We start from the raw sequence: 24,929 nt of genomic DNA, 5'->3' as shown, positions 1-24,929 counted from the left end.
GCACATCGTCAATGTAGCGAGACCACAGTTCGACGTGCTGTGTATGTGTGTGCATGGCCTCAATGAAAACTTTAGTTTCCTCCCACCCTCCAAGGTAAATATTGGCATATGTCGGTGCACACGTCGTGCCCATCGCCGTCCCTTGTAGTTGATGGTAGAAAGTGCCTTTGAACAGAAAATAATTGTGTTTTAATACAAAATTGAGGAGTTCGAGTATGAATTCATTATGTTTTTGATACTCTGAACTTCTAGCTCTTAGAAAATGTGACACTACCATAGTCCCCATTGGATGTTGTATACTAGTATACAGTGATTCTACATCTAATGATGCTAAGAATGTGTTCTTGGAGATTTGTATACCATCTATTTTCCTCAAGAAATTGTAAGGAATCCACTACTGGCTTTGACTATTGCCGTGCAGACCTGTGCAGTTGCAAGCTTCCTCTGGCAATCTATGGCACAGGTGCTGCCTCTCATTGCAGCTTCTGCCCTGTGCTCTTTCATTGGAGGAATTCTCACACACCCTCCTCCTGTGATTGGATCTCCGCCCTTTATATTCTAGGCGTTGGCTCTGAACCAGCGCCGAGCATAACTATTCCTACCTCTATGTTACTGTCTCTGCCACAAACCACTAGTTTATACTCTAGTATAAACTTCTTGGATCTTACCATATATCTGGAGGGTAATAGCATCCAAACAAAAAACTTCTTTAAAGAAGTTGATGCAAATAATTACATTTTGCAGTCCAGCTGTCATTTAAACAAGTGGATTGCAAACATACCCTACGGACAATACCGTAGAATTAAAAGAAATTGTTCTGATAATACAATATTCAAAGAACAATCTATGGTATTGACCAAGAAGTTTGCTGAGAGAAAATACAAGGATGATGTAGTCAAAAAAGCTTGGTTTAGGGCAACAAATACACCAAGGGAAACCATGCTTATCCCCGCAGCCAAAAATGCACCAAGTGATGTAATACATTCATTACGCAGTACAATAGGGATGCATATAAGATTAACAACATTCTGAATTCCCATTGGTCTGTTTTAAAAAATGACCCTATTCTAGGACAACACTTAACTGAAAGAGTTAAAATGGTGTATAAAAAAGCTCCCAATATTAAAAGCATTGTAGCCCCCAGTGCCCTTAGAAAGGGTCCTGTACATACTCGCTCCGGTTGGCTAGATCCTCCTAAGGGATTCTATACATGTAGAATGTGCACTTCATGTAAATTCAGTTCTAAGGATATCAATAGTTTTCAATCACATGTGACACATAAAAAATATAACATTCAACAACATTTGAATTGTAGATCAAATTTTGTCATTTATCTTATTGAATGCACATGTGGGCTACAGTATATTGGTAAAACTATCCGCCCCCTTAGAACCAGAATATTAGAACACATTAGCAACATTAAAAGAAAAGTAACAACACACAGTGTTTCTAATCACTTTTTATTGATGCACAACTCAGACCCTAAAGGGTTAACATTCAAAGCGATTGAGCAAGTTATGCCCCATTGGAGAGGTGGTAATAGGAATACAGCCCTTCTTAAAAGGGAATCATTTTGGATGTTTGAGCTAAATACATTGGCACCCTCAGGTTTAAATTTGGATTTTGATCTTAAACCATTTTTATAACATATATAAACATCATTATTACTATGGTTTTTGTCACATCCACTAATTATGTTTCATCTTTGTTCTTTCCATTAGATTTTGTTCCTTCTACTTAATTTGCGTCATTACATTTTATGTATTTTATTTATTTTAGCTTTTTTAGGGATAGTAATAAATGTCATCATATCCTTAGGATTTTTGGGTCTGTGCATATGTCAGATGCAACAGATTTAATTTTGCCTATAGCTTAGGCTATCCACCAATGGCTATTAAATGCCATTTTTTATCTTATGTGTAAACATGTTTTTAATTAAGTACTCATATATTAAATGTTTTAACCTGTATCACCTGCATCTATGTAGATATACTGATTGCTTTTACCTAGATGTAGTAATTGTCTATATCAGCAGCTTTTGGCCATCTCAATTAAATGTGTTCAATTATCCAATTCACTCCCCACCTATGAGAGTAGAGATTAGAGTATATAAGTTGCTCATACACTATGGAAAATCACTCCTGAAGAAACCTACAAGGTGAAACGCGTAGAGTGATGCCCTGAGACGAAACCGGAGCCTCTGAGAGCAGATGACGTCACTTCCGGTCCTCGGTGAGACGCATCCGTGACACGCATAGCTGAACAGAGGAAAAGCAGAGATACCACTCTCCCGGTCTTGCAGAGATCCACTTTGTGATCTACACGCTTGTTTCTTTCCATCACCATGTGAGTTGATTGGATTTTGCTTGTTTTTATAAATATTCTATGTACAGTCTGCACTATGTCCGGTTCATTTTATTTCTAAGGGGACGCAAGTGTACCAGAGCGCTACAGTATACCTGATTAGCAGTGCGGTTCCTATCCAACTAATTGGCCTCATCCCATGGGTTAAAGATACCTTTATATGCCTGCGTACTTCTCACGTTTGTGAGTATTCTGAGCACCTAACCACAGCCATTTATCACACAAAGTTCACACAATACTGCACCATAAGTTTGTTGTCTTTCTTTATTTTCCACATGATTTGCGCTTCTTGATGATTTTCACCCTTCACAAACCACCCCAGGCCTCTCTCCTAGCGTTCTTACCTTCCAAGTTCCTGAGTATCCAGAGGCCTGGTCCTGGACGTCTGTGCTGAAGCGTTGTTGCCAGCACTGGCCTGCTGCTATCTCCTTGCAGTGGCCTACCCTGGACGTCTGTGCTGAAGCGTTGATGCCAGCACTGGTAACTGCTGCATTCCCTCCTAGCAGTGGCTACCCTTCCTTTCCTGCGGCCTGCTGCTATCTCCTTGCAGTGGCCTGCCCTGGACGTCTGTGCTGAAGCGTTGATGCCAGCACTGGCCTGCTGCTATTCTCCTGCAGTGGCCTACCCGGGACGTCTGTGCTGAAGCGTTGATGCCAGCACTGGTAACTGCTGCATTCCCTCCTAGCAGTGGCTACCCTTCCTTTCCTGCGGCCTGCTGCGATCCTCTTGCAGTGGCCTGCCTTGGACTTCTGCGCTGAAGCGTTGGTTCTTCCCGACGCTGCCCTGCGGTGAACTTCGGCCAGCCTGCTGTCTCCTCCTGCTGAGATCGGCGTCATGGGCCGAGGCCGCTCCTCGCGCAGAAGCCACCCCCGCGCTCACGCTCCTAAGCTGAAGCGGGGCACTCCTGATTTCCTGTTGCCGAACTCCTGCTTCATTAACGACGATGCTGCCATCTCCAATCCTGACCCTGCGATGTACGACTACGAACTGCGCACTCCGGATCAGTCTGCGTGGACTCAGGTCGGTAATTATATAACCCCACCTCAGCCCCGCGGTGCGGTCCCGGTTTGTGGCGAGCATCGGCGTAACAGATATCCGTGGTATCTATCGTGTGGGACAGGAGACTGGTCACATATGGTCTCAGGACTTGGTCTAGATAAGTGCTAGAGTGTTCATTAAGAGACTCAATCCCGGAAACAATTGGTCTTCCTAGGGTTTTTTTTGCGTTTTTATGGAGTTTTGGTATGCTATAGAATGTGGCCACTTTTGGCTGCTCAACCAGTATGTATTTATATTCCTGTTGTGATATCACTTTACTATCTAAGTCTTCCTATAAGATTTTTCGAAGGTCTTTAAAGTAAGTGATAGTTGGATCATGTGGTAATGCTTCATAACACCTTTTGTCACTGAATAACCTCACATTTTCTGATACATATCTATCTTCATCCATAATAACAATGTTTCCCCTTTATCGGAGGGTTTGATTATAATCCCTTTTAATTCTGTTAGTTCTTTTAAGGCACTTTTTTCTTTTTGTGTTATATTTTCCACTCCCCCTCTTGAGGGTAATGTTTGTAATTCCCTTGTTACCAATTTAAGAAATATATTAATATTAGTGTCCATACTTATTGGTGGTATAAAACGACTTTTTGGCCTAAGGGTGGTGAAGGGGCCAAGACCAGGCTCTTTGTTATTATCATCTTCTAGGGACATAAGGGTTCTTAAATGTTCAAAGTCTTGGTCATCAGCTAGATCCAGAAATTCTTGGGGTAATGTTAGTATTTCCCTCCTTTTATGGGATTTCTGTAGAGCTAGTTTGCGGCCAAAGAGATTCATGTCTTTGACCCAATTAAACAGATCAAAATTGCCTGGTAGGGTAAATGACAGACCTTTTTTCAGAACCTGTTCTTATAGGTGTGTGAGGGTAGTAGTTGTTAAATTTATCACTTGAAGTTCATTTTGATCTTTTATTGGGGTGGGCACGATGCCTCCTCCAACTCCTCCCCCTGCCCCTGTATCCCCATATCTCCCTGTTTCTTCGTTTTCCCTTGCCTCGTCTGGTTTTTCGCCCTTTCCTCTTTGACCACCACCCCGTCCACTCCTTCCCCTTTGTGTCTCTAAAAAAGACTGGGGCTTAGTATTAGTTGTGTTATCTGGATTGGTGATACTCTCCTCAATATCAGAGTTTTCCCACTCAGTGGACGATTCCTGATACTCTTTATGTTGATTCTTATGTGGCTTGTAAATGTTGCCTGTCTAAAAATCATTAGCGTCTCGCAAAAAATTCTTGTGCTTACGTTTCTTTATTTCTTTTGTGAATTTTTCAATATTTTTCTTCAATTTTAATTCTAACTCCACGAAGTCAGATTCCTTAGACCACTTGTCTGTCTGTGCGAGCTCCAAATCTAACTCTACAGTTGCTTCTTCCAGCTTTGTGGACTCATAGTGAATTAATAAAGTCATTAATTCATTTGAGCATATAAAAAGTTCACTTTCCCACTTTTGATGAATATTTCATCTTGAACCCCAAAGACTGGAAAGGTGTTAATTCTACCATCAACTACAAGGGACGGCGATGGGCACGACGTGTGCACCGACGTATGCCAATATTTACCTTGGATGGTGGGAGGAAACTAAAGTTTTCATTGAGGCCATGCACACACATACACAGCACGTCGAACTGTGGTCTCGCTACATTGATGATGTGCTGTGTTTGTGGAGTGGAACAGTGGAAGAGTTTAATAACTTTGTAATGACTATGAACCAAAATGATCACAACTTGCGGCTTACGAGTGAAATTAACCAAGACAGAATAACTTTTCTTGACTTGGAAATTTTCAAAGATGAACAAGGCTTACTGCAATCTACGGTTCATACCAAAACCACAGCCACTAATAACTTACTACTGTTCACAAGCCACCACCCAAAACCACAAGTTGAGGGTATCCCAGTGGGACAATTCCTAAGGGTAAAAAGAAATTGTTCCACTATAAAAGACTTTGAGAAGCAATCAGAGGTGATGAGTAAAAAATTCCTGAACAGGGGTTACAGCAAAAACTGCATTAATAAGGCGTATAAACGTGCCAAACAGTCAGACAGAAATACTTTGCTGTATGGTAAAATAGAAATTAATGAGAACCAGTTAAGTCCAATCAGAATTATTGGTACGTACAGCAAACAGTGGAGGGAAATTTAACGAGTGATTCAGAAGCACTGGCACATCCTCTTAGAAGATGAAATATATAGGAAAGTGCTTTCTGACACCCCCTCCATTATCTACAGAAGATCAAAAAATCTGTCAAACTTTTTAGTTCACAGCCATTAGAAAACACCAACAAGGGCAACATGGCTGACTAACACCACCACAGGCACCTTTAAATGTTGGGCCTGTAAAGTTTGCAGCCTTATTAATCCCCAAAAATCTTTTCAAAATGTAAGTGGTTCCAAAACATATACCATTAGAGATTTTATCAATTGTAAAACGTGTGGAGTTGTCTACCTAGCTACATGTAAATGCGGCATGATGTGTGTTGGCAAAACATCACGCCAACTGCGTCGCTACATTTTAGAGCATACAAGTACCATTAGGAACAATATGGATACACCTCTAGCACGACATATCAATCTGTCACATCAAGGAGACATATCATATGTTCAATTTCAAGGTATTGAACATGTCACTTTAGGACTTCGCGGAGGTGATTTAGACAATACCTTGCTAAGAAAGGAGGCAAGGTGGATCTTCAACCTGGGAACACAATCCCCAAATGGTTTGAATGAGGATTTTAATTATTCTGCGTTCCTATAGCAACATTTACATTGTCATTGGTTTTACAACAGAACATTAATTTAGTATATGGTGATATTGATATATTATAGATTCCATAAAGATTAATGTGGTACTTTGGGTATATGTTGTAAAATCACAGACTTAGCACTGACGTTGTGCCATTACATTTGAACATTGGACAGCACATTAATATGTCATTATGCTGAGTACAGTAGTAGCTAGAAAGAATACAAACGCAAGTCATTAGCTTCTGTGGTATGTCTATTTTAATGTTATACTTACCTTATTTTTAGATAGTAGGCTTTTCCAAGTCAGCAGGCAATACAAGCGTCAGTATATTAATGTGGTGTGCCGGATAGTGTTGTATCGAGTGACAGGTTCACTCCCACTTGATGATGTCAATAATATCACCATGGCAACCGCAGCCTTTGAGAAGCAGGCCTGTACAGGGAGCCTCCCACCCCCGAAGAAGTTCCGTCCCCTAGGAACGAAACGCGCGTCGGGATGACGTTACAGTGACATCGGTTGCGCGACAAACACATAGGTGTTTGATCTTTGTCTGCCGTAGCACAGTTGTTTGAATAGATTTAACCATGATGTGGGCCACAGATGTGGATCCCACTAGCTAGAGTGAGGTGTACGAGAGTTGCATATATCCTGCTGTGAATGTTAGCAATAGCGAGTGAACGCAGGTCTGCAGATACAACATGGTACCGCGAGTAGATCCCGCATTATATATCCATACAAGGATCAACTGATTTGTAATTGTGATCCTTTATTGTTGGGATGTCACTGATAGCCCATGTATCTATGCTAGGGAGTCATTTATTGCACCCTGGTTAACTACTTAATACCTGGACCACTATTTGTGCTGCTGTATATCCAACATAAGCATATGATATTACACATCACGATTGAGCACAAATTGCTACACTTATCAGGATCAGCCTATTTTATACCTCAGCCCCATAGGGGTTTATCTCAGTGGCATTACATACACTGTACTAACGTTTGGGTGTAATTTTTACACCTTGCACTCACTGCAAGATACACCCAGCATATCTGGCTTTTTTGGGGTTAATATACCTATGCCATTTGACAAATGGAGAAATCTACACATTTGATTTCTCACAGCGCATCCCTTTAGGTTTTACTTATTTTGAATAAAAATGTATTATTTTGATTAGTAGTGTAGAGTGCATGACTAAGGGATCTTTCCTCTCCATTTATGTGTTGTGCAAGGGCCATTAATATTTGGTCCATCTCGGGGGGATCTGCGTTGGTTGGGCTCTGCATAATGTCACGCTGTGCTGCCCGCAGACCAGACTAGGGATCTTTCCTCTCCATTTATATACATATGTTATTGTCCCTGATAGCACCTCTCTAGATTGTAATTATTTATAGCTGAGCAGGAAATCCTCTCTCCCTTTCCTTGCACAACACTGCCAGACTCTCAGAACTAAAGTAGGCACCCTCACGCAACAACTTGATAACCTTTCCCTCCACGTACTCTGCGCCTCTCCTCGCCCACTCGAGAGGGAGCCGCCGCCTCGGAACCTAGGATCCCCGCACCCAAACTGTATTTCGGAGACCCACTCGCCTGTCGTGGCTTCCTGACCCAATGCGAGATTCATTTTGAGCTGGCCCCTAGCCACTTCTCTTCCGACCGCGCCATGGTGGGCTACATTTTCTCTCTCCTTACAGGGAACGCCATGGCCTGGGCCTCTCCTATCTGGGACTTGCGGCCGGAGCTAACCAGGGACTACCCCCGCTTCAAGCGGGAGTTTCAACAGGTGTTTGACACCCCATCCTGCCGGGACACCGCAGCCTCTTCTTTGATGTTTCTTTTCTTCTGTGTGAGGTGGAGCGCTGGTGAAATCCAGTGGTATATGAAATATAAAATAACAATAATAGTGCAGATATTAATCACTAGTGATACTTCAGTCTGTAAGCTCTGCTAAGATTGCACTCACAAGGATCCTAATGTATGAGACTTGTCAGAGACTCCTCTCTCTCTGACTGGAGCCCTTTAGGGGATCGATATCCCAGGAAATCCCTCAGTGGATGGGAATGGTGTAGATCGTAGAATAGAGAAAAAAAGCCACAATAGTGTGCATTGTACAAAAATATATATTCAATCAAGATGTATAAGAGTAATCTCACTCACATTTCCAAAGAACAAACATGTATGGGAGAGAACCGCCGACAGGGTGGAAGACTACATCCGCTTAGGCTTCCACTCCACTCGATCGCGTCTTGTCCGCCACTTCCGCATACATCACTACCGGATGTCGTCACAGGTAAGGGCGGAAGAAGTGACGGCAGAGGAGCGGCTTGCCCTGAGATTCAGCTGGATTCCCCGTCTCACCACACTCTGGTCCTCTCAGATTAAGTAACTCAACGCGTTTCACTCTTGCTTCTTCAGGAATTATGGTAGAAACAAAGGGTGAACTGTGCTCTAATAATCGTGAATATGTGCTTTAAAGCGAATATTCAGTGATGTTTCTTTTGTCGTTATCTCAGGAGTTATGGGTAATAACTTTATCAACTAGCTATATATAGGCACAGTGCTGACAATAGATCAATCAATCAATCTAGATTTAACCCCCTCATCGCTCAAAACATAGTGATGAGGTCAAAAACTAGTAGTATACAACTAACTAAATCTAAACTATTACAATACATAATGATATAAACAAAAATAACATTAAAACTTTAATAATAATAAAATGAATGTAGGTGGCTAGAGGAAGAGAAGAAATATGATGTTAATAACAAATCATGTGTAAAGATGTAAAATATACATAACGGGCTAAAAACTCTTTAAAAATGTATAAAATACAATAAAAATAGCACTCAGAAATTAAATAAAAAAGGCACCAATATCTATATCCACATTAAGCCCATGGGGGGAGAGGGTCTGCATCTTATGAATCCAATAAGTCTCCCTCTTGGCAAGACTATTGAACCTATTCCCTCCCCTCCAATGGCTGTAACATGCTCTATGCCCTTAAAACTTAAATATTTGGGATCTGAGTTATGAACCAAACTCAAATGTTTCGAAACATTGTGGGTGATAAGACTTTTTCTTATATTCCCAAGGTGTTCTAGGATGCGGGCACGTAATGGTCTTGAAGTGCATCCAATATATTGCAACCCACAAGTGCATTGCAATAAATAAATATCAAAATCAGTTTTGCAATTTATATAGCTGTCTATCTTAAACAATTCTCCAGTTTTATTGGACATAAATTGGAATTTGTCAGTACAGGCATACCCCGCTTTAAGTTCACTCACTTTAGGTACACTCGTGAGTAAGTACATATCGCCCAATAGGCAAACGGCAGCTCACGCATGCGCCTGTCAGCACGTCCTGAACAGTAATACCGGCTCCCTACCTGTACCGAAGCTGTGCGCAAGCAGGGAGACTATAGAGCCTGTTACAGATGCGTTATTTACATCAGTTATGCATGTATATAACGATTGCAGTACAGTACATGCATCGATAAGTGGGAAAAGGTAGTGCTTCACTTTAAGTACATTTTCGCTTTACATACATGCTCCGGTCCCATTGCGTACGTTAATGCGGGGTATGCCTGTATCTTTAAAATTACATGATTTACACATATAGCATCCGAAAAAACCTTTAGGCTTATCTAACCACATGTTTATTTTTCAGATTGGGGGCTTTTTAAAAAATAATACTGGGGATGTCAGGAATATGGTCTTTTAGAATAGAATCATTTTTCAAAATGTGCCAATGCTTGCGAATTATGTTTCTTATTTTAGAAGCTTCTGTATTGTAAGGTGTGAGAAATGTCATACTATAAGTATTATTCGTGGTAGTATTTTTAACCTTATCTACCAACAGGTCTTCTCTTTGGACAGAATTAACTTTATCTACTGCTTTCTTTAAGATGTGTGGATTGTAATTACGATCTCTACAGTAAATCTATTAATGAGGACTTTGGATTGCTGTTGGTAGGTGTGTTCATCACTGCAATTTCTTTTTAGCCTTTTTAGTAGGCCATAAGGGATGTTCTTAATCCAATCTGGATTATGACAACTATCTTCTAATATAAAATTGTTGCTGACTACCTTCTTAAAGAAGGTTTTGGTCTTCAATTCCCCATTTTCTACTAAGATCACAAAGTCCAAAAATTCTATTTCTTGTTTGCTCATAACATAAGTAAATTTAATATTACAATCGTTGTTGTTTAAATAAGCAAAGAATTGGGATAGCTCTTCTTCATCCCCCTTCCAAATGAATACCACATCGTCGATAAAGCTATGCCAGGAGACTAGGTTTGCACCGAGAGGGTGGGGGGGACCAAATACGGTCCTCTTCCCATACCCCCATAAATATATTTACATAACTTGGTGCAAACCTAGTCTCCATAGCAGTACCACACCTCTGTAAATAATATTTATCATTAAACCAAAAGAAGTATTTTTTCTAAAATAAAACGAATTGAATTGATAATAAACTCCGCTTGTTTTTCCTTAATATCTTCATCTCTTTCGAGTACCCTATTAATTGCTTGTATCCCGTCTGTATGTACAATAGATGTATAGAGTGCTGTTACATCAGCTGTAACTAAAATGTAATGATCTTCCCATTTTATTCCATTTAGAATATTAATAATTTCAGTAGTGTCTTTAATATAAGACTGGAATGTGGGCATGTAACAGGGGATTTGTCCCTATTCGAAAAGGTGCCTCTAATCCAGCAGTGTGGTGGTTAACTGCTGGTAGTCAATTAACCAACACCACCTGGTTGATTAGAGGTTGGTTAGAAAAGCTTGCCTTTGAGACAGGAAGAGAGAGCCCTTAGTCCACAACTGTGCTGACCAAGGAAACAGACAGAGCAGAGGTTCCTGAGTCTCACAGATGAGACTGACAGAGGGATCACAGGAGCTCACAAGACTTCTACACCTGAATTCTGAGATAACCTGAGGAAAAGGCAGCAACCCAGGAAAGAGAGAAGCTTTCCCCCTACAACTACGAGACAGATAAGACTTTTCTTATACGACTGATTATCTATGTCTGTCTATATATATATATATATATATATATATATATATATATATATATATATATATATATATAAAAATGTCTCTATGATTTGGGCTGGTGAATCGCTGGACTCCAACGTGGAGCAGATTATGTTTGTGGATTTTCACATATTTGCTGTGTTTAAAGCAACAGGCGCAATAAAGCTTTATTTAATTTCACCTGTCTCCATTGCGTACCTCTGCACACATCTCTTACATATGGTGTCAGAAGTTGGGATGAGAGGTGACCCTTTAAGTTCAAAGGGGCCCCGAAGACTGCCTGTGAATTTTTTTGTGCTTTTGCCTGCATAGTTCCTGCAAACAGCCTGAGCAACAAAGCAAAGAATCACATGCAGCAGAGACCAGAATTAAAGGGATACACATCCAGGCAGGAAATCTACACTGTACTGAAGAAAGCCAAAAAACCACAGATGGACTCTTTTCCCCAATCCCAAGAGGAGAGAGAGAGAGACTGCTGAAGCAGGTAAACCTTACTTGCCTATCACAATAATGTGTAATATGGTTGTTGAAAAAGGGGCTTTGCCTTCCAGCCGTAGTCAGGGTTCAAGAAGTGAGTTAGCGCTCCAGAGGAACTAGGCTTTGTTGTTTTCTTTAAAAAAAAAATTACAAAAAAAAAAAATTTGCGCTGAAGCAGAGAATACAGACAGTGACCCACAAGCGGTACTGATTCTGGAAGTAAAGGCTTCCACACCGCGTAGGACTACCAGCTGTGAATGGAGTATATGCAGAAAAGTATGAAAATTGATGCAAGACTGTGCTGAAGCAGGGAAACTTTTACAGACGGTGACCGACGCAAGGTACTGATTATGGGAATTTAAAATGGCCACCCAGCTGAAGTCAAATACAGACTCTGCAAAAATGGGGAAGAAAATGTGTTCCTGGTGTAAAGAACCCCACCACACGGAGCAGTGTCCCTTCAGGCCTTATTCAGACGATGAGAGTGAATGCATGCGATGCGCATGCGCGACAACGGACTGAATGGACGCTTAAGTTCACAGCTCCGTTCTCATCCGACAACAAATAAATAATAAATGCACTAAAACCTACCCGATTTTTACCAAAACCGCCCACATAGCCCCCGGATACCCCCAGGATGTCGAAGGGGACACGCTCGAAGCGCCACTCCACGGTGTTGACGGACTATTTTGGAAAGGGGGATCAGGTGTGCGCCAAAAGCCACGAGGGCCCCCCACAAAGCGGATCCGACTCGGAGGAAGAAGGGGACAATGATCGGGGCAATCAAATTATGCGGAGACGGGACATGCAGGAGTTTTTCGCGGACATTAAAAAATGCCTACAATCTGAGGTGGCAGCCTTGAGAGCAGACATTGGCAGCATCGGAGCCCGGACAGACTCCCTAGAAAGGAAGCTAGACTCAACCATTAAGTCCCTCCACAAAACAGACAGGCAACTGTCTCAAGTCAAAGACACCATCCGCGACCTCCTAGACAAACAGGAGGATTCAGAGAACCGGGAGCGACGCAACAATGTAAGGATAAGGGGGGTCTCAGAGGAAGAACCCGATCCGGAAGACTTCGTGGGCCGGTGGCTGACCCAGCTTATGCCAGATAAGGCGACCCAGGAACTTCAATTAGATCGCTGCCACAGGGCCCTTAGATCCAGGCCGCAGCAGGGAGACTCCCCTATAGACATTATTGCCCGCTTCCACTACTTCAAAATAAAAGAATCCTTTTGCCAAATGACTCGTAACAATCCGTCATTCGAGTCACATAAAATCCAGGTATTCCAGGATATCTCCCCCACCACCCTGCTGAAAAGGAAGCAACTTACCCCAATCACTAAAATCCTCAGGGATGAAGGGGTTAAATATCGGTGGATTTTTCCGTTTGGCCTCCTGGTGTCCAGGAACGGGGCATCAACAACGATAAGGAAGGCAGAAGATGGAGGGGCCTTTCTCACTAAGCTGGGCCTGCAAGATAAGATCACTGAAGAAATGGCGGGAAACAGATCAGCTCCGGACCCAACATGGCGGGAGACAGGTAGATCTGACAAAAACAAGCAAGCCCGCAGCCCCCGTTAAATGGACTGTCAGAGGCACTCTGTTCACTACCAGTTATAGTTGACCCCCCCCCACTCGAACAAGCCATCCGCTGAGGTCCCACTAAGATCTCCCTGTCAGCTACACCCCTCACGACATCCCTAACAATGCCCAGAAGCGCCTAGGCCCAAATCCAATTCTGCAACACTTACCTCGATCCCCGACGGCAACAGACAGAGACTAGCGGCCATCTTGGAACAGCTCCGGAGTCCAACTGCGAAGGAGGCGGAAACGGATGACGTCGGAAGGGAGGAGACACCACATCTCGCGAGAGGGACAGGAACACAGTACCACATCCAAGATGGCGACTACCGCAGATGAGCCGGAAGGGGCGGGCGCTAGAGAAGGAAAGCGGAAGTGAGGCAGCAAAAGACGCCAACAGCAACGGGCAGTGGCAGGAGAAGGAGGACGACCCCAGATACACTGGCAGAGGCGGCAGAAGCGGCTCAAGCACTGGCGTTAGGATAGGAGAGCCCATAAGATAGCGCTAAGAGAGGCATAGACCAGGCTGCAGAAGGAAGGGGGCTCCATTAAGATAGAAGGTGAGGAGTAGGGGGTAGAAGGGGTAGGGAGGGGGGGGAGATAGAGGTTAAGGCGCTAGCAGAGGAACGAGAGGTAAGATCAGGAAGGTGAGACAGGGGAATGGGAGAGCTAGCAACAGGGAGAGGCGGGGAAGAAGAAGAGGAAAGAGCTTAAGGGCTCAGGAGCGGATACTTGTGAAATAAAGAGAAGTGAGGGTAGAGAAACCCAGAGAAAGGGAAAGATGCATAGGCACAACAGGGGAGGGTGCAGAGTTGAGGCCAAAGGTCAGAGGAGGCAGGGACATACCTTAAAGATACAGAGGGGATCATGGGCTTAACATGGGGCTAGAATGGGATCAGTTGTTCCAAGCGGCACGTTAGTTTGGAATTACAGGGAAGACGGGGTCAGGTTGAGGAATTTCAATGTTATAGGTTAGGTTTATGCATTTGAGGTTTTACACTGACTTGTTGATTTACGAAACTATTTAACAATACAGTTTGGACTAATAAAGTTATTGGATTGTCGGTTGGGACGGCGGTCCTAAAGTTGCCGTGTGCGTCTACCCTCGGGCTGGGGCAGTTGCCCTAGATCCTGAGGAAGTCCTGGGGAAGAGGTGGATCAACACGGCCCTGCGGAGAAGGTGGAAGACAGAGGGCGTGTTCCAGAGACCCACCAACCCACAGGCAAGGGAGAGAAAGTGGTTCCATGCCACCGACTACTCTCCCACATTGATGTGTGTGTTGTATGTGTTTTTTGTTCTTCCTTATGTATCCCATGTACCGATTGTGTCTACCCCCCCACCCCCACACTGTCTCCTACATGAGTGGTCCTCCGCTGACGCCCCGCACAGAGCTGAGTACTGCAGAGGAACAGAAACGGCACCGTAGCAGCCCGACATATCAAAAAGTAGCATTCGGATCACAAGGTCAGTACCCTGCACCATCATGCCTCTAACTTTCATATCACACAACACTAAGGGCCTAAACTCCCCATGTAAACGTAAGCTAGCACTCACAGACTACAAAAAAAAAGGGGCAGACTTTATACTACTCCAGGAAACACATTTCAGCACCACTAGTGCTCCCAAGTACTTTGACAAGCAGTACAAACAGGTCTTTCTATCCTCCGCTACAGAAAAAAAGGGAGGTGTAGCTATCCTGATCCATAATAGGGTGGGATTAGTGGTGGACAAAGTGAAAAAAGATCAGGACGGCAGATTCTTGATGCTCATAGGATCCATTAATGCACAACCAATAACAGTAGCAACGATATACGCTCCAAGTGCCCATGAGTCAGATTTCTTCACAAAGATATTCAACGTCCTAAATTTTTTTAGCAAAGGAGCTCTAATCCTAGGAGGAGAATTCAATACGGCTATGAATACAGCCCTAGACAGATCAGGTCCCCATAAACACAAGACCAAACCACGACCTTCAGCGCTAGAACAAGGATTAAAAGATCTACAACTAATAGACGCATGGAGGGAGACTCACCCGTTAGAAAGGCTATACACTTTCTACTCACATCCACACGACTCATTTAGCAGAATCGATTACTTCTTTGTATCTAGTAGACTGGTCTCCGCGATCACCCACTCTGGGATCTATGATATTTCATGGTCTGATCACGCACCGATCGAGCTAAGGTGCACTCAGATAGGTTTGGAAAGGCCAAGAGAGTGAATGCATGCACAGACTGCTAATATTGTAAAACATACCAAAGTAAGGAAAAAGTCTACAGAGACGCCTGTGAGAGCTATGAACTCTACAAGCAAAGTCTGCCCACCTGTAGGACTACCAAAATTTGGGGTTCTAGCAAATACTGTGACAACAGCTGCAATAGCGCCTCCAGAGGTCAGGAAGAAAAATACACCTGATAGCCCCAAAATGGAGGACAAGATACAGCGTTCCTGTAATGAACCCTACCCCATGGAAGAGTGGCCCTTCCAGTCCGATAAGGAGGAAGACATCTCTTATGGGGATCCCGAACCGAGTCACACCCACAAAACACCCCAAGAATGGTGGGGATGCCTGAACTCGGTACGAACTGAAAAGACCGCTCTCTATGATGACGAATGCGATCGGCAAGAGCGGGAGCAGCAGATCACCGAATATATACGCCAGCTAATACAATCGCAAGAAAAGCATGGTGGATCCAGTGAAGCTGCTAAAATTCCAAATAAAGATGGAGACTCCAGTATTCCTGATGGGACAGAGTCTCCAAAACAAAGAGGTGAAAAAAGAAAAAGAAAAGCGGGTCTTCACTTACCGTGGAAGGAACAGACATGTCCGCAGATCCCACGGAGGAAAAGGGGGACCAAGATGCCCTGCAGCCTAGAGAAAATGGAGAATTCGTCCCGTGGATAACCGAATATCCAGAGGGCCCAAGGCAGAAGTAGTGTACCCCAAAGAAGTGTCTGTCCGGTGCTAATAGTGAGAAACCCTCAACCAACCATACCAGGGAAGCGGAGCCGGAACCAATGCGTGATGATCCCTTGACCAGTCCTGAAGATGCCCTGAAAATTGCCAGGCGTGACTGTGATCTGCTCCGTGAACAATTGAAACAAAAGAAAGATGATTACGCAGAGCTACTGAAAAATAACGTGAAGCTACAGAAATATGTGCTCACAATGTACTCTTTGGCTAGGACAGAATTGGACGATCTCAAGACTGAGCTAGATGCTGCAAACACTACTAATACCACCGTGGTGGAAAAGCAGAGCCAATCTGATAAAATGATGGCTAAGCTGAAGCAGAAGTATGAGGAGGCACTGAAGGAGATTACAGTCTTTCAGCAAGAGGTTCACACTCTTCTCCTAACAACTGAATGCCTCACAACAGGAGGTCAACAGTGTCCGGACAGAGGTGGACGTATCTCAGAGGGAGGTTCATACTCTCCGCATAGAACTGAATGTCTCACAACAGGAGATCAACAGTGTCTGGACAGAGGTGGACGTATCCCAGAAGGAGGTTCATACACTCCGCACAGCACTTGATGCCTCACACCACGAGATCAGCACCTGCCGCACAAAACTGGAAGTCTCCAAAAAGGAACTTCACAGTCTCGCTGAGGAGCTGGACAATTCTAAGGAAACTATTGTCAATCTTAATACAGATCTCAAAGTCTCACAGAAGGAGCTTCAGACCCTCAACCTAAAGAAGGAAATCTCACGCCAGGAGACAGTCAGTCTCCAAGCAGAGGTGCGAAAATGGAAGGCGGACTACAAGGAGGCCCTGAATAGTATAGAGACTGAAAAAAGAGAAAATTTAAGATTCAAAAAAGAAAATTCTGAGTTGACAGACCACGTCAATGGAAAGAATGAAAAGCTGCACGAGCTTGAAAAAATAAAGAAACTGTTGAAGATGAGAAGTTTGAAGCAGAGCACCGACTGCAGAACCAACTGCAAGGTCTGCATACAGACCTCCAGAATGCCAAGGAGAAGCAACGAACTCTGCAGGAAGAAAATCTGCAGGCTGCTAATGACATACAAGTGCTGCAGGAACGTCTGATTACCCAGTGTCTCCTCACAAAGCAGCATGATAAACTGAAGGCTACCCTGACCATCACCAAAGCATCACTAGAGGCTAAGCTTAGGGGCCAGGTGACTCGGTACAAGAGGGAGTGTAAAAAGGTCCAGAAACTGAGACGAGTATCGGCGGCCCAAGCGAAAAAGTTCACAGTGCTCCACAAAATAATGAATGATAGGTGGAAGCAAGCTCAGAGAAAGCACAGGGAAGAAATAAAGACCCTGAAATGAGAATGGCAGGATACACTCAAGAAACAGAGTGAGACTCTGCAAACCAGTAACTTACAGGTGCCTTCAATACGGAAAAAGGTATTGGCTCTGCCCAAGCATCGGTATCCCACAGTAACTAATGCCCGTGAGGACAAGGGTACAGTGAGAGCTGGGGACACCACTCACCTTCAAAACAAGATTACGAAGTTTGAGCCACCTAAGAAAGCACTAGCCAAACCTGCAGCCGCCCAACAGGGTAGAGGTAGGAGTGCAGAATCAAAGCCAGAAGAATCCTTAGCTGAGGAAGCTGAAAAGATAGGACGTTCTCTGGAAATGGAGCTGGAATCGCAACTCAATCCCAAAGAACCTGAACTGGCAACTACATTGAATGGGAAAAGTGCAGGAAGACAGCTTCAAGAACTGAGGGTTCAAGTGACTGTTCTTCGCTGCTCTTGTGATACCATAAAGTGGACATTTGGTGCTAAAGTGGAGTACATGGAAAAGATGGCGAAAGAAAGCAATATGCATATATGCTCTGCGACTGTCGACATACAGTCTGCCTACAAAAAGAGGAGCGCCCGACACAGGGGAAAGCTCATGACCACGTGGTCAGTAGAAAGACTGGACTTGGAAAAGGTTCTCCGTGAGCAACTGAGGACTGCTGATCTCAAGCACCTTCTAGAGGAGACACTACTAAACTGGAGGAAGGGCTCCAATCCCAGCGGGACTGAGGGTTCTCCTCCTCCATCCACTCTCATTCAAGTCACTGAGATATCTCGAATGAGAGTGGAAGGATGGGCTTTGGTCGTGGCAAGATAGAGCTTCCCACAAACAGGGGAGGTATGTAACAGGGGATATGTCCCTGTTCAAAAAGGTGCCTCTAATCCAGCAGTGTGGTGGTTAACTGCTGGTAGTCAATTAACCAACACCACCTGGCTGATTAGAGGTTGAATACTTCAGGGGAAGAGGGGGGAAGGGAAAGAACACTCTCGCTACAGCCTGGCTGGAGGTGCTACAATCAGGGGCGATGTAGAATAGCAACAAAAAAAAATGAAACCCCTATAATGAGAGCACTCTAAACAGATATGTACACTGATGACACCAGAGGAATCTAATGATGTAATGAATTGATTAATTATTTTAGATAATCTTTATTAGGAGATAACTCAAAATTAAAATATTACAGGTAAGTGAACCTATGCCTCCTCTGAGGCTTGCCTAATCTAAAGTGCGAATTTAAAATGGAGTGGGTATAAACTGGGGTATAAAGCTCCAATATAACGTATAAATAGGACTATAAAGCCATCATGTTTAGATGCAAAATCACATCTAAATAAGTGTAGCTAAACACCAGACTCTGAATGGTTAATGAGTAACCTATACAGAGAAATGAAAGGATCTACTGTCATAGAGAGTCTCAGTGATTGCTGCACTGTGGGGGTGCAATGCCTGTGGCCAAATATGTAAATGAATATCAATATGTAACACTTATATCAGCTCTGGCCTCCCACCTAGCAGGTAGTGCAGTGTAGTGTGAACACTTTAGTGCACACTTCAATAAACGCCTAGATCCTTGTTAAATGAACATATATGTTGGAGCGTTAATATCACTCATAGTGTAAACATTCGTTGTAGTTAACCTCATATAATATCACATAGATGATGAAACATTGTAGCTCCTGTGCAATTTAAACCTCATGTAAGCACATATTTCAGTCTCAGAGCTATACAGCTGGACAGAATGACAGATTCAATATGTCTGACAAAACTTCTCTTAGTTAGCCAATATAGTAAATATATCCAGATAAAATCTTTTGACTGCTGCATAAACTTGGTAGTTAACAGAGAATATATGACTGGACAGAGTGACAGACTTGTAGTGTCTGATGCAGTGTCGACTTGTCACAATAGTAACTGTGGTCTAACAATCAAACCAATTAAAATTGGGAGGTATGATACAATAAACCTCACAGGTACATAGCAGTATATTCCATGTAACCAATTAGCTCAGTTTTTATCAGTTTCAAAGCTGGGTAACATGGACAAAATGACAGGCTGAATATGTCTGACAAAATGTCTCTAAGTTAACCCATATAAAGAATATATCCGGATAAAAGATCTAGATTCTTGCACAAATTAGGTAGCTTGCAAAAAATGTGTGACTGGACAGAGTGACAGACTAGTAATGTCTGACATATATGTTGGAGCGTTAATATCACTCATAGTGTAAACATTCGTTGTAGTTAACCTCATATAGTATCACACAGATGATGAAACATTGTAGCTCCTGTGCAGTTGAAACCTCATGTAAGCACATATTTCAGTCTCAGAGCTATATAGCTGGACAAAATGACAGATTCAATATGTCTGACAAATTGTCTCTTAGTTAGCCAATATAGTAAATATATCCAGATAAAAGCTTTTGACTGCTACATAAACTTGGTAGTTAACAGAGAATATATGACTGGACAGAGTGACAGACTTATAGTGTCTGACGCAGTGTCTCCTTGTCACAATAGTAACTGCGGTGTAACAATCAAGCCAATTAAAATTGGGAGGTATGATGCAGTAAACCTCACAGGTACATACTGTACAGTAGCAGTATATTCCATGTAACCAATTAGCTCAGTTTTTATCAGTTTCAAAGCTGGGTAATATGGACAAAATGACAGGCTGAATATGTCTGGCAAAATGTCTCTAAGATAACCCATATAGAGAATATATCCGGATAAAAGCTCTAGATTCTTGCACAAATTAGGTAACTTACAAAAAATGTGTGACTGGACAGAGTTACAGACTAGTTATGTCTGACACAATGTCTCCATGCCACAGTGGTAACTGTGGTGTAGCAACGAACTCATATAGCAACATTTATGAACATAAATCCCATGATCAGCTATACCCCTTCGATATGATAAAAATAGGTGTTAGTGAACCGCCTGTGCTCAAAAGCGGAGCTAAGTTCGTGTAAAAATTACAGCAGTGCTATGGGTGGAGGGCAGGCAGTCTCTGCACCCCTTCCAATGACGTCAGCTCATCCAATTGCCTACGTACATTTCGCTACTGGCTTTGTCAGGGCTGTTTCTTATCTTTAAGGAGAATTTCCCTAGGGGTACTTTTGGCCCTCTTGTAGGCCCTTTTTATAGAGTTCATACTATAGCCACGAGCCATGAATCTATCTTTCATGAGCCTTGCTTGCTCTTCAAATTCTGAAAGTGTAGTATAGTTACTGCACCGACACACTTTATTCGAGCAAATACCCGGTATGTACCTGGCAGATACCTGGAATGCGCCGCTCCTCACCTCTGACAAGCCCCGTTGCATTTGCCTTCCCAGCCTGGGTTCATGCCTGGCTGATGGGCGGCTGATCTGTTAAATGATAATGATTAGGATTTAATAGGCTGCAATGCTTCGCGTGTCTACCAGATGGCATAAATTCATGAATTGTAATGCAGTATATATATATGTACTGTGCAGTATTGCAGCCAGTGGGAATAAAATGCTTCAATCCCTGCTGGAAAATAACTCAATGCACTCAGGCAGAAAACAGTCACAAACCTCAATACACCCGGGTATACCCGAATTCGTGGGACTAGCCGAGCTCGAATAAAGTGTGTCGCCAGTGTACGTCTAATTCGAAGGAATTGACCCATTGGGATGTTCCTAATCAGATTCATGGGGTGATGGCTATCAGCCCTGAGGATACTGTTTGTAGCAGTCGTTTTCCTGAATGTGGTTGATGTTAGGTCCCCATTTTCCTTGATCGAAATTTTAAGATCAAGGTTAGAGTAGAGGTTGGTTAGAAAAGCCTGCTTTTGAGACAGGAAGAGAGATTCCTTAGTCCACAACTGGGCTGACCAAGGAAACAGACAGAGCAGAGGGTTCTGAGTCTCACAGATGAGACTGACAGAGGGATCACAGATGTCTGGAGCTCACAAGACTTCTACACCTGAATGCTGAGATAACCTGAGGAAAAGGCAGCAACCCAGGAAAGAGAGAAGCCTTCCCCCTACAACTACGAGGCAGATAAGACTTTTCTTATAAGACAGATTATCTATGTCTGTCTATATATATATAAATGTCTCTATGATTTGGGCTGGTGAATCGCTGGACTACAAGTGTAAATATACTCCAACGTGGAGCAGATTTTGTTTGTGGATTTTCACATGTTTGCTGTGTTTAAAGCAACAGGCGCAAAAAAGCCTTATTTAATTTCACCTTAAAACCAGTCTCCATTGCGTACCTCTGCACACATCTCTTACAGGGCACATATTTACTCAAAAAACGATCAATATATTGGGACAAGTTACTTGTTAGGGATTCTATTCCCGATATAATAGGTCTACCGGGTGGATTTATAACATCTTTATGAATCTTGGGTAAGAAATAAAAAAGTGGTAGTTTCCATTTTTCTTTATAAATATTTAAATTCGTTCTCGTTTAAAATTCCTGAATCCTTCCCTATAGTCAGATGTTCTTTTAATTGTAAAAAGAAACAATTTGTGGGGTTATGATCTAGGACTTGGTAGGTGTTTACATCATTCAGTATTCTATTAGCTTCCCTGATATACCAGGAACGATCCATGATCACAACCCCACCCCCCTTGTCTGCTTGTGTTATAATAATCTCGACATTTTTAATAAGACTTTCCACAGCCGCTCTTTCACTTTTAGTTAAATTCTGTTTGGAAGTGGTACAATTGTCTGTTAACTTCATAAAATCTGTTAAAACCATCAGATGGAAAACCTCGAAAAAATGCCCTTTATTGTGGCTCGGATAAAATGTAGATCTGGGTTTCAGATCTGTGTGTTTAAAATCAGTGGGTGCCCTATTTAATGGCAGTAAATTATCAGTAGTATTTGATTCTCTAGATATTCTGGCTTCATGCAAATAGTGTTTTTGAATAGTTAATTTTCTTAAAAAAAGATTGGCATCAATGAACAGTTGGAAATTATTTGGGCTCACAGTAGGTGCAAAGGTTAAACCCTTAGAGATAACCTTCTTCTGGGGCTCCGATAATTCCAATTTACTGATATTAAAAATATTATCATAAGTGGGTGTCACTGTAGATTTAATATTTAATATGTCTTGTCTTCCTCTACTTCCTCCTCTTTTTCCTTTAGCCTTCTTTTTTTCTGACTGGTGCCTGTTTCCATTACCTCTAAGGGAGAAAAGCGATTGCTTGTCTCCCATAGGTCTAGGAGTTGGTCTGTCCCTAGAAAACTAACCTGGGTTGATCGTAGGGTTAAGAGTAATGTCTCTAGCTAATACTAGCATGTTTTCTTTTTGAGAAATGTGATGTGTATTTACCTCTCTTTTATTAAAAGGTTTTTGATATTTAGTAGTGTTTGGTGGCTGGATTCCTCTACTTAATGGTATATTACTCTTAGGTATCGCACCATTAGCAGCAGGATTGTTTTTTTCTCTTTTCTGCTCTCCTTTATGAGTGCTGTCAGAGGGATTTTGCTGTTTAATTAGTACTCCAATTTTTGGTATTTCCTTTGGCATAATCTTCTTAATCTCTCTCATATTTCCTCTGTTTAGTTTCTTTTAGATTAGTCTCCAAAGTTTCTAATCTTTTTTGTAATATTGTATCATTCTCTTTGAAGACTGGATGACCCATTAGAGACTCTATTCTGTTCTTAATAATATTAACCTCTTTATCCATAATGGACATTCTCTTTTTGTGTTCTAACACAATGAGTCTCATAAATTAAAAAAAAAAGGCCCCAATCTGAAAAATAAACTGGCCCCCACCACTTTTAAATTTTTAAAGATTACTAAACCAAACATGTGGTTAGATAAGCCTAAAGGTTTTTTCGGATGCCATATGTGTAAATCATGCAATTTTAAAGATACTGACAAATTCCAATTTATGTCCAATAAAACTGGAGAATTGTTTAAGATAGACAGCTATATAAATTGCAAAACTGATTGTTATTTATTTATTGCAATGCACTTGTGAGTTGCAATATATTGGACGCACTTCAAGACCATTACGTACCCGCATCCTAGAACACCTTGGGAATATAAGAAAAAGTCTTATCACCCACAATATTTCGAAACATTTCAGTTTGGTTCATAACTCGGATCCCAAATATTTAAGTTTTAAGGGCATAGAGAATTTTACAGCCCATTGGAGGGGAGGGAATAGGTTCAATAGTCTTGCCAAGAGGGAGACTTATTAGATTCATAAGATGCAGACCCTCTCCCCCCATGGGCTTAATGTAGATATAGATATTGGTGCCTTTTTAATTTAATTTCTGAGTGCTATTTTTATTGTATTTGATACTTTTTAAAGAGATTTTAGCCCATTATATATATTTTACATCTTTACACATGATTTGTTAGTAACATCATATTTCTTCTCTTCCTCTAGCCACCTACATTCATTTTATTATTGTTAAAGTTTTAATGTTATTTTTGTTTATATCATTATGTATTGTAATAGTTTATATTTAGTTAGTTGTATACCACTGGGTTTTTGACCTCATCGCTATGTTTTGAGCGACGAGGGGGTTAAATCTATATTGATTGATTGATTGATCTATTGTCAGCACTGTGCCTATATACAGTCGCGGCCCCTTTTATTCTCCAACGTCACCGCATTTTTCCGGGATTTTTTTTCGAATGCACGCACTTCACCGCGTTCATGCCGCATTCTGAACGCATTCATACCGCATTCATGTTGCATTCACAGCCGCGGTTGATGTGCGGTTGATGTGTTTATTGATAATGGTTCGGATTTAATTGGTTGCAATTCTTCGCGTGTCCGCCAGATGGCAGATATTCATGAATTGTAATGAGCATGCGCTTCAGTAATGTGTCGACTTGCAGGTGTGTCGTTTAATACCACAGTGGTCTATTGTAAATTGGCCTTGGGACTGAAGGAAGAGGTTACAATAATGTATTAATTTAGGCTTTTCATATTACAGAAGGACAAGGACCAGTTTCTGGTCTGGTTATTGTCCAGAGATTCCCGCCATGAGTGTACAAGTGCAGCCCGTGTTCCAAAAACCCGACAGAACGTACGCTTATTTAATATGGGCCGCGATTAATGCAACAGATGATAAGATGGCAACGGTTGTTCAAATTTATCAGTATTTTATCGAAAAATATGACTTTTACAAATTTTTGCCAGATCCTCATGTGTGGAAGCGTGCAATAAGGAAAAAGTTATGTAGCGATCCATGTTTTTTTCGTATTGATCCCGAATTTATTTGAGGGTATTGGTGTGTATCACCAGGTTTTTCCTGTATCTATGATCATGCAGACGGCAAAAGGCGAAAGGTTGTGTTAAAACCAACTAAGAAACGTCAGTCGCTGGCAAGCAATGCGCCAGCACCAGCCCCAGCTTCCAATAATGGTCCGACCGTCAGTGA

The sequence above is a fragment of the Ascaphus truei genome, chromosome 2, assembly GCF_040206685.1.
Source record: "Ascaphus truei isolate aAscTru1 chromosome 2, aAscTru1.hap1, whole genome shotgun sequence".
NCBI classification, from domain to species: domain Eukaryota; kingdom Metazoa; phylum Chordata; class Amphibia; order Anura; family Ascaphidae; genus Ascaphus; species Ascaphus truei.
Note: the sequence above shows the minus strand (reverse complement) of the source record.